Source organism: Macadamia integrifolia, chromosome 2 (assembly GCF_013358625.1).
Source record: "Macadamia integrifolia cultivar HAES 741 chromosome 2, SCU_Mint_v3, whole genome shotgun sequence".
Classification (NCBI taxonomy): Eukaryota; Viridiplantae; Streptophyta; class Magnoliopsida; order Proteales; family Proteaceae; genus Macadamia; species Macadamia integrifolia.
Window position 1 is genome coordinate 1,332,195 of NC_056558.1, and position 12,551 is coordinate 1,344,745.

A 12,551-nucleotide genomic window follows, 5' to 3' on the forward strand; every position below is an offset into this window, starting at 1 on the left:
TCACATAAAAAAAGATGTACTATATTAAAATTTATTTTATGGATATAACATTGTAGCATTACAATTGGCCTCCAACTATCTTAAAGTTTCACATAAAAAAAGACTATCTTAAAGTTTATTTTATGGATATAACATTGTAGTACCACAAATGGCCTCTGACTATCTTAAAATTTCACATAAAAAAAGACTGTCTTAAAATTTATTTTATAATAGTATAGCATTATAGCACCACAATTGGCCTCTGACTATCTTAAAATTTCACACAAAAAAAACAAAAATATCTTAAAATTTATTTTACTACTGTAGCATTATAATTTGGCCCCTGACTAACTTTGCATTGTCTTTTTTTTTTTTTTTTTTTTTTTTTTAAGAACTAACTTTGAATTGTCCTCTAGATCATCTTTCACATAATTAGCATCTCTTCTCTTACCTAACGCTCTGAACTTGCACCACCCGGTTCACCCAGTCTACCCGGTCTACCCTAACCCTTGCCGTCAACGCATTTCTTCATCTCGTCCACGACCTCCACTTCTCTATCCCTTTCCTTGCCCTCTATTTAAACCGAACGAGAAGCACGCAGACTAGTTGGCATAGTGAGAGAGGGTTTTGGTGTTAGGGTTTCGATTGAAGTTTGGTTTAGAGAAAAGGAAAGCAAAGGCCGAGGACACGAACGATTGAAGCTTCAAGGTCATGATCAATTCACGATTTTTTGTTGCCATCTTTGTCCAATTCACACACCGAGAAGTTATCACTTTAGGCCATCAAATTGACAGTTAATCGTCTATGTGGAAGGCAGAAGGATCGAGATGCACTTCGTCTCATGTGGTGGCATATGCTCCATCTAGCTTTCGTGAGGGATTTGTTGATTCTATTCATTAAATGAGTTTTCGTAACTTTTCTTTGTCTTTGGTTCTTTCCTCTAATTTGGTTCTGAGGGATGGACGACGAGGAGGTTATTGAAACTGCTATAATGGACTGTAAGGTTGGGGTGGCCATCTTCTCTCCAAATTGTTGCAGTTCTATCAACTGTCCTCCATGAATTGGCTCTCTTGATGGAATGCAAGAAAAAGGTCATTCCCATCTTCTATGATGTCCAGACTTCTGATCTTATGCTTGTGGATGATGGAAGCTTTCCGGCCAAGCAGCTGCATAGGTTTAAGTTCTGTTTGGTATCGTTTCTGTTCTAGAAACGCCGTTTCGTTTCAAAAAAGAAAATTTCAGTTTCTGTATCAAAATGCAGTTTTTAAACGAAAAAATGGTGTTTCAAAATTTCAGATTTTTATCGAGAACTTTTTTTTTTTTGTAAAATGGAACGAAACTGGGAAGACGAAACTCCATTTTGGAGTTCCGTCCAATCTCGTTTTTTCACATTTTTTTTTCACTTTTTGTTTCAAAAAAACTGAAACGGACCATAAGTGCACCAAACAGAAGATTCTGTTTTTTCGTTCCAATAGAACGAAAAAACTCCAGAAACTTTTTTTTAGAAAGATACCAAACGGAGCCTTAGTGTAGATCTTGAATTGGCCAAGGGCACCGTGGGGCGTGGGCATCTCGTTTGATTCGTACAAAGGGTAGGTAATTTTTTGTTTTTTAACTATGATTTGTTGAGATTTTGAACCACTTTAATAACTAGCTTTCCCTTGGGTTTTCGAGGGACATAGTTAGTAAAATATGAGTATTATATGCGTATAATAAGTGCATTCAAACGTTTAATTCAAAAGTTCGTAATTTGGCATATCAATTCAAAAAAACCGTTTAATACGAAGATTTTAAAGATAACCATATTATAAACGAATAATACTCGTATAATACGTTACATACTTAATAAAACTTTTGGGTTCAAAAAATAAATAAAATTAAGATTAACCCAAATGGGCCAAATCCTGATTCTCGACCCTTGTCTTCTATCAGGAACCCTAATCAATCGAAACTATAATCCTTCTTCTTCCCTCATCTAAATAAACCAAAAAAAGGAGGAACCCTTGCCCCAGTGACCCCTTCTTCTCCATCTCCATTCTCGGCGGCCAGCAAAGGAGGGCGATGGGTAAGACATCAATACCCCTCAATACCCCTTGCTCTCATTCTCTTCTCCATTTCTCTTCCCATTGATTGTTGAAAACTCAATCAACCCTTCATCTTCTCCATTTCTCTTCCCATTGATAGTTGAAAATCCAATCGAGAGCAATTGCATCTGCAAATAATTTTTAACGAGAAGCAAGAAAGATTCAAAAGAGATGACTCACATGGACAAAGATGGCCAAAGGTGAGATTCTTCAAAAGGGGTTGAAATGAAAACATTTCTAGGAAATTTAGCATACAATTGCTATTTAAATTGGATTGACAATTATTTACAAACATAGTTACAGCCGGACAATGTGAAGAATTAGAAAGTGAGAAATGACATGGGTGTTCTCCTCCCTCTGTTCTTGCAATACTGCATCTGAAAAATCAAAAGAGCTGAAGGGAGGAGGTTCTTGAGCTTTAAACTTGTTCAGTGACCAGTCTTAGATTGTACCACCATGGAAATTTTAAGAAAATACAAGTGCATCTCTGGGATGAACGATTGCAAACACTTATTCTCCATCTTCTTAAATCTTGTTTTCGTACCAAGAAGAAGAAGAAAACATGTTAAAGTTATAAGACAAGATGAGATTTGATTCTCCTCTTAGTTCATTTTACCATACCCTTTTAGGGGTTAAATTTAATAAATATTAAATGTGAAAATTTAAGATGGGAAATGATTTCAAATTGGAAAATCATATTAGATTTTAGTGTCCATAAAAACATGGTAGATTAGAATTTAGTTTCAAATAATCATTTTTAATCCCGGATTTTTACAGAGCAACTGTATTAAATACGTATTAAACATGTACCGTATCATTTCCGTACGTGTTTTATTGCACATGATTTTTTGAAACGTATTGTTATCGTATAGACCATTTAATTATTGTACATATCCGTTCTCGTATTATTACTATCCCCGAACTTACTATGTCTAGGGATTGGCCCGATCTGCTCAAAAGAGTTTCGGACTGGGTGGTCCAAATCTTGAAGGTCTCGGAGGAAGAAGGAAAACAATTACGAGCATCGATATATAGAAAAAGATCTATCTTTCCCGAGTGGTCGAGTGCATATGTTTCTTACGTGTTGCTTTCTTCCACCGCCGCATTTGTTTAGCTAATATAGGAGGATCTTTTCATTAACTACGGATTCTTCCATGTGGAAGAATATCCCAATCATTTGGTCAATAGGGTGTTTTTTTTTTTTCTCTTTTTTTAATTCAAGTACCGGAATTAATTTGTAATCTGCAGCAGGTTTGAGTTATCGGAATTGACTTGGTAACTGATCGGTAGGGATAGTGCTTAAGGATGTATTTGGGCATGAACGTCTCTCAATATTTTTTTTTTGAATTCTCGAAAAGAAAAGAAATAAATAATATTAGTTTTCAAGATTTAAACAAGCTTGTGCTAAACGGCTATTGAACCATTAATCTCTAAACAAACAATAAATGGTTTTAAACTTGTTGGAGGAATAAAAGGAATTTAAACAAGTTATCCTGAGTTGGCATCTAAAAAGTGAGGTCCAATTCAAATGGGCTCTAGCTTAGGACCCGTAAATTTTGATCCAATTCCAATTTGGGCCCAAGCTTGAGCCTACAAGGGCACCCAGAAAAACTAAAAGCATACAAAATAAGAGAAAAGGCTGAGCATGCCGCTCATGTGCCTCATGTTAGTTAGCGTTGTGTTTATCTCTCTCTTTTACCCCCTTTAAAATGATCCCCTGTCCATCCTATATTACGTCCCCTCCCATGCTCCCATTGTTGCACCCTACAAACGTGTGGCATGTGAGATGGGTCCTACAACAACTTTCTTTGGGTCTATCTCTCTCCTCCCCCAATAGGAGGTAAAGATGTCATTCCATAAGGTGAAGAGAGAGATGAAAACATGGGAGCACTGGCGTAAGCCTCGGTCCCAGACATAAATCAATTTCTTTTTCTTATTCTCATTAATTGTAAGTTTTGTGGCACATGTTATTTCATGAGCTCATATAGTTGTTGGTTTCGTAATTGGACGGACTGTTTTCGTCTTGGTTAGTGGATACGGATGGGCTCCTTGGCAGGTTTGTTAGGATAAAAAAAAAAAAAAAAAAACCCACGGTGGGTCGGGCTTGGAATAAAGTCTTTAGTAAACCAAAACCCAAGCCCAACCCTGAAGAAAAACCAATCTTTTCATGTAGGAATCTAGGTATTTGTCAAATATATACCATTCATGTGTCCTGTAGTGATTTATTACTTTAAATCCTATCCATGTCAATGGTGGTAAAGGTTTATTAATTTATATTTATAAGGGTATGATAAATCACATTATAAATCTAGGATGTGAGGGAGGATGACGTTTTCTTTTGCAAATGTAAATCGACCTCTCTCGTATTGCTGTAGTCTAGAGAAAACCTGACCCCAGCTGTGGGCTTAAAGTAATTTTGATTAGGGTTAGTTAGGCTTCGGCTCAACAATCATAAACCTAAGGTTGTGTTTGGCTTCCTATACTTTGGGAAGGGGCTTGGGCCACCATTCTAGCCCACCCAGCATTCACCCTGTCCTATTGGTGAATGTTGTATTTGTGGAAAGGAGAAAGTCTTCCTCCACCACGTGAGAAAGATTCAACCAATTGGTGAATGATGTATCATTGATGCAGTTGTGTTTGTGGTCTATGGATTTTGATCCAACGAAAAATAAACAAACAAATAAAAGGCAAAAATCCCAATCGAATTGAAGACTACCCTATCTAGTGCTTCTACTGAACGGTAAGTATAGGGTTGTTAATTGCTCAATTTGGTCCAATTTCAGTTGGAATGACTTGATTTTGTTTTGGAATTAAGCCAAAACTGAAATCAAATTCTTATGAAAAAGTTTGGTTTCAATTTTGTTTTGTTTTGATTTGATTTGGTTTTGATCTTGTTATCGAGTTGCGTTAATAGACACTCATTGGTCCATTATCGGGTTGTTGTTGGTTTGATTTCGATTTTCACGTATGTTCAAGTAATGGGAAACATATTAATTTTGTAATATGTTTTGGCTTTTATCAGTTTGTAATAAATTTTTTGTGGGTTTTTCGATTTTGGTTTGATTTGCTGTTTCGGTACGTAGATTGGTCTGATCCGGTTCGATTTTCTACTAGTTTTATAAAAGCCAAACTAAAATCAAACCAAAATGAGTTCAATTCGATTTGATCCGGGTTTTTTCAATTGGTCAAACTGATTCAAGCTGGAAATTGACTAGGGCCCTACAGAAACGCGAGCCCAAGTATTGATAGTGCATTAATTTCTGAAAAGTTTTAACCGAAAAAAAAAACCTGAAAAGCATGTATTTATAATTACCACTTTTTCGTGCCTCCCATCTCCCTCCTCTTTTTGTCAAAACTTGGAAATTTATTATTATTATTATTTTTTGTTAAAAGGATTCGAGACTTTATTAAAAGAAGAAATATAAAAAATGAAGGACCCCACCTTTGGCATTGTCATTAGTAAGAAGTTCAAACAACATTAGCAAAATCTAAATCAAGGTCTAATGAGTTTATTATTTACTAGCTCTTCCCAAATATGATTTAAAAAGTTTAAAATATTATCAGTAACTAATATATGTATTATTTGACATAAGGAACCTATTTTCAGCCACAAGCTTCAGAAGACTCTTGGTCCCTATGGTTTGTCTATGTGATTCTTTAAATCTACTTGGAATATTATTACTAAGCCTATTAGAAGCTTCCTCGAGCACTCTCATTAGATTAAAGAGGTTAACTCTACCTTTATGTATCTAAACCCAAAATCTGAAGATGCTATTTCTTCTATAGTGTTTAGGTCAATAGATCTATGTAATTTGATTTATAAGTTCATATATATGATCTTGGCCTCCAGAAGGTATTGTTGATTCTCTTATTAGTCACAATCAATCTTCCTATAACAAAGGGAATAGAATCTTTGATAATATCATTTTATGTATTGAGATTGTGAGGAGTTTTGATAGATCAAATAATTGTCTAGCTACTTCGTTAAAAATTGACCTTTACAAGGCATATGATTCTTTGAGCTAGGATTTTCTAGTTAACGTTTTGTAACACATGGGCTTTCCCTAAAAGCTTATTGAATGAATCCATTGGTGTATCTCTACTGTTAAATTCTCTATTCTGTTAATTGGTTGTCCAATGGGTTATTTTAATAGTAGGGTTGGGATTCTCTAGGGAGATCCCATGCCAGCTTATTTGTTCACTTAGACAATAGAAGCTCCATCTTGGCTAAAAAAAAAAAAAAATTGGAAGAAGGTTCAATTGATATTTTTAACAAGTTAGGGTCTCTCTCATGTATATTTTTGGTGATGATGTTATGCTTTTCTATTCTACAAATGAAAGATCTATCAATGTGTTGTCAAAGATTACACAATGATCAGAGCAAGTCTTCTTGGTTTCAAACTAAGTCTGAATTCTTCACTTTGGGAGAGTACGGGTGCTCTCTATTATTTCCGTAGGGTCTCTGCCAGTTGTATACTCGGGAACTCCGTTGTTAACCTCCAAGCTTGCAGCTCATCAGTGAATCCGTAGGATGCTACAAGTCTCCTTTTCCTCATGTTTTTCATTGATCGGTTTTATATTATTTTTCTATTTGGTTTGGCTTGTCTCCCCAGGCAATGTTGGTCTTTTTGTGTGAACTTTACTCCTTTCTTTTATTGATATTTTTGGTTGCCTGATGAAAAAAATAATAATAATAATAATAATAAAAAAAAGAAGGAAATAAGAGCAGAAAGAAAAAAAAAAAATAGTCACAGGAACGCAACAAGCGGAACAAAGGCGCACTCAACTTCTCCCTCGTTTTTTTCTTTTTATGGAGAGAGAGAGAGAGCTATATTCACCCTTTAACATTGCCCAACATGGTTTGTGATATTGGAATCGGTCTCAGGATTGGATAGGACCGATATTGTTCTGGATAGGTTTATATTGAACAAAAATACTCGTGACCATCATTGTTAATGAATTGAGTCAAACTAAGACTTGATCTGGTTTGTTCGTGGGTCGTCCACGTGGGACAAGTATAGACCTAGTACGATTAAGAATCCTAGCTAACCAAATGTCTATAACTACGAGTTTTGGCTACAACAAAGTAAGTTTTTGGAATACTACTTTATATCGAAAATGTACAGGACAAATGGTTGGGGAAACTCACTTACATATTCGATATAAAAGGGTGAAGACCCTTTCCTTAAAAGAGATAAAAGGGTGAAAAATGGATCTCCCTCTCATTAAAAGAGATAAAAGGATGAAGAATGGATCTCCCTTTAATTACTTGAGACACCTTTTTTTCCCCCTCTCCCCCTCTCCCCCTCTCCCCCTCTCCCGCTCTCTCCTCTATGCCCAACTCAAGTTAGTGGTCTCGAATTCTACCCAAAAAAAATTTAGGGGTCTCAAATTAGTGGTATGTTGCGACACCCCTTTCTCTCTCTCTCTCTCTCCCCTATATGCGTTACTAAAATTAGCAAACTTAAAGGTGAGGTATGTTGAGACTACTTTATATCGAAAATGTTACATATTCGATATAAAAGGGTGATTAAAAGAGATTCAAAGGTGAAAAATGGACCTCTATCTCTTACTTTAGACTGTTAAAGGAAGAATGTCGATATCTCTTTTTCCAAGTGTTAAAAGGGGAAATGTTGTAACATTGTTTTTGCAAATGTTAAAGGGATATGAGAATGTTGAGCCACTCTTTTCCAAATGTTAAAACGGGGAAGGAATGTTGTGTCGTTCTCATGTCTAGATTTCGTGAGGGATTTGTTAATGTTGTTCTGTAAATGAGTTTTTGTAGAGAAGCTTTAGCTTCAGTTCTTTCTGCTAATTTAGTTATGAAGAATGGCCCAAGGCAGAATTTGTATAGGTTTTTATAATGTCTTTCTTTTAATAAAGATCTAATCTTTAATGTATGATCTCTATCTCTTACCTCTAATAATGATAATAACAATTAACTCTCTGTGTTAATGTAGCAATATCAGAAGGCAAACATTCTCCTCTTCCAGCAGGATAACTGTTTGCAGGTCCCCGCCGCCTCTTCCCTTCGAAGTCTTCATAAACCACCGTGGGAAGGACACGAAGCGCAATGTCGCTGTGTTGCTTTACGATTGTTTCGTCCGCTTAAACTTCCATCCCTTCTTGGATTATAAGAGCATGAAGCCCGGGGACAAGCTCAACGAGGTCATTGAAACTGCTATAAGGAACTGTAAGGTTGGGGTGGCCATCTTCTCTCCGAATTATTGCACTTCTGATTACTGTCTCCATGAATTGGCTCTGATGATGGAATGCAAGAAGAAGGTAATTCCCATCTTCTATGATGTCAAGACCTCTGATCTTCTGCTTGTGGATGATGGAAGCTTTCCAGCCAAGCAGCTGCATAGGTTTAGCTTGGCACTTGAGCTGGCCAAGGGCACGGTGGGCATCTCGTTTGATTCCTGCAAAGGGTACGTAAATTTTTATTTTTATTTTTTTTCAAGTTTTAAAACTAAGTTTTGGTGATAATTTGAACCATTTTAACTACTATCTCTCCCATGGGTCTTCCAGGGATTAGTCTGATCTGCTGAAAAAAGTTTCAGACAGGGTGGTGGAAATCTTGAAGGACTAGGAGGATGAAGAAAAATTTTAGCAGCGTCAATAGAAACAGTCCTCTTCCTGCTGTATTAAAATTTGGTTGTAGAAGAATGAAGTTACCAAACATGTCCATCTCAGAACATTTATTTACATCTCTTTCTTTGAGTTTTACCCCCCAAAAAAAAATCTCTCTTCGGCTGCGTTTGGTAGTTAGTCATTCAGTTTTAGAAACAACGTTTCGTGTCAAATACATAATTTTCAGTTTCTTACCAAAATGCCATTTCAAAACAAAAAAAATGGTGTTTGGTGAACCTGTTTCAGGAATGATACCCTAGTTGTTCACTTTTTTTTGCGTTTGGAAAGAAACCAAAATGACGGAACAAGATTTCATCATTCCATCATTCCATCATTTTACGTTTCTAGTATTTTTTTCCCCCCCTTTTTGTTCCACAAAACCCAAAAAACACCAAGTTGACACCAAACACTTTACTCTGTTTTTTTGTTCTAATAGAATAGAAAAACGCCATAAACATTTTTTTAGATGACTATAAAATGCAGCCTTAGTCTTTGATGACTTGACCCATCTGGTCCCTAAATATCTCTTTTCTGCTGCATTTGCTGTTTATCCAAGACAAAAAAGATAAATAAATAAAAATAAAATCAATTAGTAATATTTTAGTCACTTGGAAAGAATGTCCAATCGTTTGATAGATAGCATATGATTTATAGATTGGTTCATGGCTTGTCAAATTTCAGCGAAACTCCAATGCCATATTCAGTGCATTGGATCCCAACCAATCCCAAGACTGATCGCAAGTTTTAAAACCTTGGGGTTTGGGCTGGAGCAACACATGAACATTAGTCAAGAATGCTTTATTACAATTGAGAGCCCACCTTAGCGAAGCCCAACATATTTTTCCACCTCGCATGTGGGCTTAAGTAGTTTTCAATTTCGATTAGGTTAGGTTAAACTAAACAATTTCAAACCGAGGTTGGATTGGGCTTCGAATGAGCCCACCCCACCCGATTTATTCCCGACCCCCATTTGTTATTGTTGTCTTGTTAATGCACTTGTTCCCTTGTTTGTGTTCTATGAATTTTGATCCAACCAACACACACACACCAAAAAAAAAAAAAAAAAGAAAGAAAATCCCAATGTCAAATTTGTGAATCAACAGTTAGTTTTTTTTTAGTAATTAGAGGAAAGTTTTCATACAATCATACTCCCAATGGGCCATATGTTGGACTGGTGATGGTGTAATTTCATAGCCAATAGAATTGAAGGGTAAATATAAAGGGGTATCAAACTATCAAAGGGAATTTACAATCATTCCCCTATACTTGGCCTATATTTACTAAAACTCTACTTTTTTTTTTTTTGATATTTTCCTGCTTTTTTATTTTTACATCTCTTTCTCCCCTGGTCTTTTTAGATACCCAGATTAACCCTCTTTTTCAAATATAACCTATTACACTTTTTTCAAATTGATTAGTTCAAAACACTTACAAGTTTTGTCTCATCCAATCATCAAGGATATTGACATAGTTGATGTGTCCTTAAAGATATTATTTACTTTTTATTATTTTGTCTCATCCAATCATCAAGGATGTTGTTTATTTATTATTATTATATATATATATTTTTTTTGCATCATCCATCATCACAAATTTAGTAATCTATTTTCTTATCGGTCTCAGCCGATACTAATTCGGATCAGTAATCTCAAAGTTACATTCTCCATTAGGATTGCAACACATGGTTTTAGGGAGAATTAAAAAAAATAAAAAATGTGTGGTACCCTATTGGAACATATGATACTGATAAGGACATAGATCGGACACAAAATTATTCTTTTTTGATTTTGCAATATCCTTTATTATTGGATGAGACAAACTTGTTAGTGGTTTGGTTCAAACCATGTTTTGAACAGAACCAATCAATTTGAAAAAAGTGTAAAAGGTTATAGATGAAAAGGAGGGATAATCTGGGCATTTAAAAAGTGCAAGGGAGAAAGAGATGTAATTATCAAAAAGCAGGGGAATATTAGAAAAAAAGTAAAAGGTAGGGGAGTGTTAATAAATATAGGCCAAGTGTAGGGGAATGATAGTAAATTCCCCAACTATCAATCGTTCAGTTCAGTCCGATTTTGATCGGGTTGCAATACTTTCAGTTTGAAATTTGTCCCGAAGGTCTAAATAGTTAGGCAAAGTTTGGTTTTGTTAGATTTTTCTTTTGGTTTTAGTGTGGTTTGGTTCGGTTCGGTTTTAGTTTTTCACATATATACATCAAAAGTTCCTTCACTAGTCGTGTGGGAAGAATCCATTGTTCATTGATTAGGGTTGGGTTGATTCTGATTGACCCTAGCAATATGATATATTAAAGAGGGGTTTAGTATGATGAATTAAAGAACTGAAGTAAATAAGTTAATATCATAAATCATAATGAGGGTTGATGGTATGTAGTGGTGATTGGTGAATTAGAAAAATATGTGTGTGTTCTACCCAAAAAAAAGAGGAAATATATATATATATATTTGATGGTGTGGGTGATATAAATTGTAATAAATTTGGTCTGTCAGTGATATAAATATATATATATATATATATATTTATATATATAAGGTCCGGTTGGGCTCAGCTCAATGCTTCAGTCTAGGCTTAGCCCAGGCCGGCCAGAATTTGGGCTTCAAAATCCCAGCCCAAGAGCACCCTGCAGGTAGAACAGTTCAACCCCAAGCCCTATTCAAAACTAAACATTCCACGCAAAAAATGCATTGTCTAAAAGTAATTTCATGTAATTGAAGTACAAAGTCATTTCAAATAGTAAGTAGGATATTTTGAACGCTACCAGTTTGCATGGCACTACATCAACTTGCAGACCAATGGGGTGAATTGTTTTGTTCTAGTTTTATTATTAAAATGATTTCAGAATTTTATTTATGACCTAGCTTATCATTTTTTTTTTTCTGTTTGGGTTCAGTAATAGAAATTGTTATCTATAGACTTATATAAATAATTTTGTTTCCAAAAACTGTATATAGAAACATCTATGGGTTTGTTTCTATTTCTATTTTTTTTTTCTAGAATTATTTCCTATTATTATTTTGGAATTCTTTTTCTAGTGCTATTTTTTGGGAATTTAATTTCATGAATATTATTATTATTATTATTATTTTGGTAAAACATGAATAGTAATTGTTAATATGTGTGCTTTATGTCAAGTGCTATTGTTAAAAAAATAATAATAATAATAATAAATAATAAAAAAAAATTAAAAAGGACATTTTGTAATAATCCAAATCTATATATTTTCATAATTTAAGCCATTATGCTTCCATTTAATGGGTTTTTTACTCAGATTGTGGAATCATCATTAACTCTTTTGGATGGACTTGGAATTTGTTCAATTAAGATGTATTATTGCCTCCCCTCATATATGAAGTATACCTACAATCAATACACATTAATTGCCCATTATAATCAATAACAGCTCGGAAGGATTGTGGGAATATGAAACTTTACAAAACGGAATAGGTTTTATTTTTTCCCTTCTCTCTCTCTCTCCTACATGCGGATACTTAAATTAGCAAACTTAGTGGTTTATTGACCCACCTTTTCTCTCTCTATCTCTCCATATGCGCTACTCAAATTAGCAGCCTTAAAGGTGCTATGTTGAGACACCTTTTTTTCCCACTCTCCCCCTCTCCCCCTCTCCCCCTCTCCCCCTCTCCCCTTCTCTCCTATATGCCCAACTCAAGTACTTAAAGGTGAGGTATGTTGAGAAGGTAAGTTACTAAAATTAACAGACTTAAGGCTGTGTTTCGTAGTCAAGAGAAGAAGAGAAAAGAAATGAAATGAAAAAAGAATCTAGAAAAGAGAAGAAAATAAAAAAAGTATGTATGTTTAGTTACTATTATAAGATAAAAAATG